The sequence below is a fragment of the Cupressus sempervirens genome, chromosome 2, assembly GCF_028749045.1.
Source record: "Cupressus sempervirens isolate cs-2001-9-10 chromosome 2, ASM2874904v1, whole genome shotgun sequence".
Taxonomy (NCBI): Eukaryota; Viridiplantae; Streptophyta; class Pinopsida; order Cupressales; family Cupressaceae; genus Cupressus; species Cupressus sempervirens.
The window spans coordinates 519,544,754-519,550,746 of NC_143119.1; positions in this window are offsets into that span (position 1 = coordinate 519,544,754).

Below are 5,993 nucleotides of genomic sequence, written 5' to 3' on the forward strand. Positions count from 1 at the left end.
CTAACTTGAGAAATTTTGGAAGTAGAAAGGTACTACAATGTCACTTGCCTTGAGATTTTTGAAGATAAGTCTAAGACCAAGCTTATTGTGATGCAATCAGTGGTCCAAAAATTATGAGGAACATTAAAGGATGCTTTGTCAAATATAGAAATAAGACAAGCATTCAAAATTGAAGAGGTTTTGTTGGATCTAGACACAAAGCATTAGGATTTTGTGGCAACTTAGATTGAAGTTAGTAATTATTGGGAATCAGTAAAGGATAAATATGGAACTTTGGATTTACCAAAAGCTAGCCTAGTGGATAACATCATAGAGAAGTTTAAGAATAAACATCCAAACATCATTTTGGCCTTAACACTACTACATTGGGACCTAAATTGTGATGGTAGGTCATCACAATTGTGACAGCCACCTGTCACCCAAGTGACAGTACCACCAATTGGATCCTTTCAAATTGGCATTGGACTTTTTCTATCGCAAATTGCAATGGCACAGGAATCCAACACAAGTTTGAAAAATTAAACTATCATAACTTTGAAGAGGGCAAGGGAAAGAGTTCATCTTCATGTCATCCCAATTGTGATAGTAGACCATCACAATCATGATAGATTTGTGAGAGTTATGATGTGGGAGTGATGACTATCCATTGGAAAAGGCCATTGCAAGTGCAACGGGTATGTGAGAGCTATGTTGTGGGAGAGACGGCTATCTTTCAAAACAAGACATTGAAATTGTGATGGGTAGCCAAAATATTTATTAAAAAATTGTAGCATTGAAGATCAGTTATACATGACTGACCTATATATTTAGTGGGTAGATGTTCTATGCACAAAATACCATTGGACCAAAGGAAAAAGGAGCCAAAACTTTAAACCTATTTGAAATATAGTAGCATATTGAACTATGGCATTCTTCTACATTTCCTTAAACTAATAGATTCACATAATTAGTTATCATGCAAACATAGGTTAATGTTGAGCTTCACTTGGTTTTGAGAATAGTTTAATATTCTTTACTAATAAGGGCCAACCATGTGAAGGTGGAAGCTCATTTGGCCCCACCCCACCTAACATCTAAATTCCTTGTTAACATCTAAAATTCATTTATTAATTAATAAAAATTATTCATTCCAATAATAAATTCCTCATTAACATCATACCATTGATGTGATAAACTTGTGAATGCCACTCTGAATTGAGAATGCATGTGCAGCTGCATTCTATATGCATGGATAATAGGCAGAGCTGAAAAAATACACCATGTTTACATTTATTAAATAGGTCTATGCAAACCTCTAACAAAAATGAAAACCTTTTGAGTTTTTTGAGCTCCACCTAATGTCATATGCATATGAATTATGATTGCATTTTGAGCTATGGTATTCTTTAGCATAACCTGAAACTAAGAGATTCACATAGCTAGTTGTCATGCAATCATAGGTTCATGTTGAGCTTCACTTGGTTTTGAGAATAGTTTAATATTCTCTACTAATCAAGGCCAACCACGTGAAGGTGGAATCTCATTTGACCCCACCCCCACCCCCAACATCTAAATTCTTTATTAACATCTAAAATTCATTCATTCATTAATAAAATTCATTCATTCCATTAATAAATTCCTCGTTAACATCATACAATTTATTTGATATAATTGTGAATGCCACTCTAAATCGACAATGCATGTGCAATTGTGTTCTGTATGCATGGACAATAGGTGAAGCTAACATTATTTTCCCATCTTTTAGTGCATAACATTTTTCCATCCTATCTAAAATAAGATTATGCTACTCTGAACTGAGAATGCATGTGCAACTATGTTCTATATGCATGAACAATAGGAGGAGGTGAAAAAATTCATCATGATTACATTTATTTAATAGGTCTATTAATTTTTTTAAATTATAGACCATCATGAACATTAGAACTGTAGCTATTATAGCCAAGATAATGTCCTCAACAAGCCAACACATAGAAAGTCTTGATTTTCTTGCATGTTGAGGACATTACCCTTTCTTATAAGAGTTAAAGTTACAATTTTTGTGATTGTTTATAACTTAAAATACATAATTAAATACCTCTAACAAAAACATAAACCTATTGCATTTTCCAACTCCACTTGATGTCATACGTATATGAATTGAGATTGCATATTCAACTATGATGTCCTTCTACATTGCTTGAAACTAAGAGATTCACACAATTAATTGTCATACAATCATAGGCTAATGTTAATCTTCACTTTTTTTTGAGAATATTTTAATAATCTCTACTAATCAGGGCCAACCATGTGAAGTTGGAATCTCATTTGCACCCCCCCCCCCCCCCCCCCCCCCTACAACATCTAAATTCCCCATTGAAATATAAAATCCATTCATTCATTGATAAAATTCCTCACTAATGTCATACCATTTATTTGATAAAATTATGAATACCACTTTGAATTGAGAATGCACATGCAGTTGTGTTCTATATGCATGGACAATAGGTGGAGCTGAAAAAACCCACCACATTTACACTTTTGTTAGAAGTTTGCAATTTGAATGGTGGGGCTTTATAATTGACTCCTCAAAGTAACATCTCTATACCTTTCTTTATCTTACTCCTAGAGGATGCCATACTTCTTGATAAAACTTCAAATGTTGGAAAGTACTATGATGAAATTGCTCTAAATCTCTCGGGGGCTCTTCAATGCTCTTCACTCTATTTTCTCTAAAAATTGTGGTGAAATAATAACCTTCAATTTTCCATTTTAACAAAATTTGGTCTTCAAGTCACCATAAATACATCATACAATAGTTCTCTCAGTGACAGGTTGTCCTCCACTCAGCTAAGACTTTAATGGTTGGAAGATACCTTCAACTCTGTAAAAACTTCAAACTTAGAAAATTCATCAAGTTGGCAGAGTCCTCAACTCAACAAAGTCTTTTACTTGGCATGAACTCTGATCTTTCCATTTGCATCCAAGCTTGGTTAGGTCTTGTAACCTGACCATGCCCAGTAAGGTCTAAGACATCACTTCAAAAGTCATCCTAACTCAATAATCCTTGTGCATCTAAAATGTTGATATGGATCTTATGGTTGCTGATTAGAATTGATGTGAGATATCTCCTTTTGAATCATAGTTCTAGTAATCTCCATAAATAACTAGGTTCCCAACTCATTGACTTGGGTGTCAACACTTTCATTTCTCTAATTTGCATCCTTGGGAGATTTCCTTACCTATTGTTGCCTCATTTGACTTCTGATATTGTCATCTTTTTCTTTCTTTTCATCTTTAACCCTTCCTCGGTTCATATAGTTCTTGGCAAGATATCCAAGTTTTGTACATACAAAACATCTCTTTGTAGTCTCTCTTCCTTGTGTGATGTTTTATGCAATTTTCTCCAATGTTCCCAAACTCACCACAATAGTGACATCTGCACCATGTATTGTAATCCCAACCAAATATAGCTTTGAAAATTTGTTCCTTAGGGTTCCATTTCTTGATTTTTCATTATGAAGATTTATGTCCTTGTCTTTTGCAATTGTGACTCTTTCCTTCAAACTTAGGTTTCTTTGTGCATTCACTTGCTCTATGTCTCAATTTGTTGCAACTATAACACTTTCCACTGAACTTTAATTTATCATTGGTCCAACACTTGTTTTATGTATCTCCTACCTTTTTACAATGATTACAAGTAGGCTTTTTGTTCTTTTGAGCTCCTTGCTGAGATGATTCACCTTCTTCTCTATATCCTAATCTAGCTTTGCCTTTGTATCTAAATTGAGTTTTCTCATTCAATTTTTTCATGCTTTTATGATATTTCACCATCCTCTCATTAGTTTTCTTATCTATGTTGAGATCATTCTACAACCTTTCATTCTTTTTCCTGAAGTTGAAAGTTCTTGATTTGCATCATTGAGTTGATTAATTAGATCTATTTATTGAAGAGATAGTTGATGAATTTCATTGTCCTTTTATTATATTTCTTCTTTAGATTTTTCCTTTTGTTCCATGACTTCACACATTCTAACTAATTGAATTTCTCATTCTCTTTTCAACTTTCTAACTTCTTCATGAAGAGTAATATTCTTTTCAAGTAGATATGTGATTACTACATTAGCTTCATCTGAACTTCATTCATGACAAATGTCTTCAATTCTTTCTTCAACATTCATCTATGCTACAAGATCTTTTCTTCTTTTCAAAGATTTAGAGAGTTTCTCCTTCATTCTCTTGAATTTATCCATGGCTAATTGAATATCCAACTTTTCATTTTCAATATCTTTCTCCAGTCTATAGACTTCCATTGTCTTTGATCTTTTCTTAAGCTATTAAAATTTTGATGTGAGAACCAAAGCTTTGATACCAATTATTGGAAATTTAGTATAGACTGGGTGACTAAGAGGGGGAGGTGAATCAATAACCAATAAAACTTATACATTAATTCACCAATTAAACATTCACCATGTAATCTAATCTAAGTGCATGAAAGACTAAAATCAATAAAGAATTCATAACACTTGACACAACATTTGATAATCCAAAAACTTTCCAAATAGAAAGTAAAATTGGGGTGGGGATGATACCCATAAGCTTTATTACTACAGTATAAATTTATCTTGTTAAAGCTTACAATTGATCACTTCTGATGATCTTCCCTATTAGGAGAAATAAGGATTGTTAGGTCCACCTTGTGAAAGGATTTACAACATAAAGTGAAGTATGCACTCTATTAGGAGATTTGGAATGAAAGTCCACCTTGTTAAAGGATTTGACTAATACACCTATTAGGATGAATTAGTAGTTGATCTTTGATCTACAACTCAGTTTGTTGAATGAGATTCTTTTGAAATACAATCATCACCTGACTGTGATAGATAAGACTTTTCTTTTCCTTATACTTCGTGTAGCCTTCTTAATTTGCACTCATCTTCTTCTTGCTTCTTTGATTTTATTCCATTAGATATGAAAATATATATTTCATTTATATACCAATCCAATAAATTACCTTCTAGAGTTAGCTATAATACCAAATTCAAACAATCTTCACAAAGTTGGCTCACTATTGTAACTCAGGTTCTAAAGACCGCTCAGGTGATGTTCTAACACTTAGAAATACTTGTCAACACTCAAAAAACTATGGCACTCAGTTGATGTAGATGCTCAATCCATACTAATCACTTGGGGTAACAAGAACTCAGTCAGCACTCGATGACTCGATGAAGACTAAAGAACTCAATAGACTCAATTGACACTAAGGGACATAGTCAACACTACCTTTGTTCACTTCATTAACATTGTCAGCTTGATAGACACTATAGAGATCAGTTAACACTATACTTTGTCTCAGATTCTTGGTAGATATTATGAAGCTCGACATGAACTGCAATCAAACTGATTGGCTTAGTACCAACTGAAACACTTGGTTCACACTACTAGTAGTATGATAATCTTGGTAGTAATGTAACCAACTGACTAAGTGTTAAGTCACTAATAGAGAAATGATTTGACCATCAATTCAATAACATGTACCTCCTTAGAATCCTTCTCCATCCTTTCCTAATTAGGGAATCTTATTTTCTTCTTCTTTGACATGATGTTGATCTTGACATCATATCAAAGAGGGACAAAATGTAGACACCTAAAATTATCCTTTTTGTCAAATATTATTTTAATTAAAAATTTCCCTTAACATTATAGTTGATTTTACTAAATATCTATATTTTTATATTCTTCTATTTATTTAATTAAATTTATTTATGTTACATAGATTAATTTCCTCTTTTATATTTAAATTTTATTTTAATATTATCCTTTCAATATATTAAATTTGTTTTAATATATGGTTCCTCCATCTTCTTTATTTAAATAAATTTTATTTTACACCCCCCCTCCCCCCTCTCCCCATTTGGATAATATTCTTCTAAACATATTTAAATTAATTTTAAATTTGATTCAAATCTGTGTCTTATTCTCTAGTCCTTATTTACACCTTAATCCTCTTCTTAATC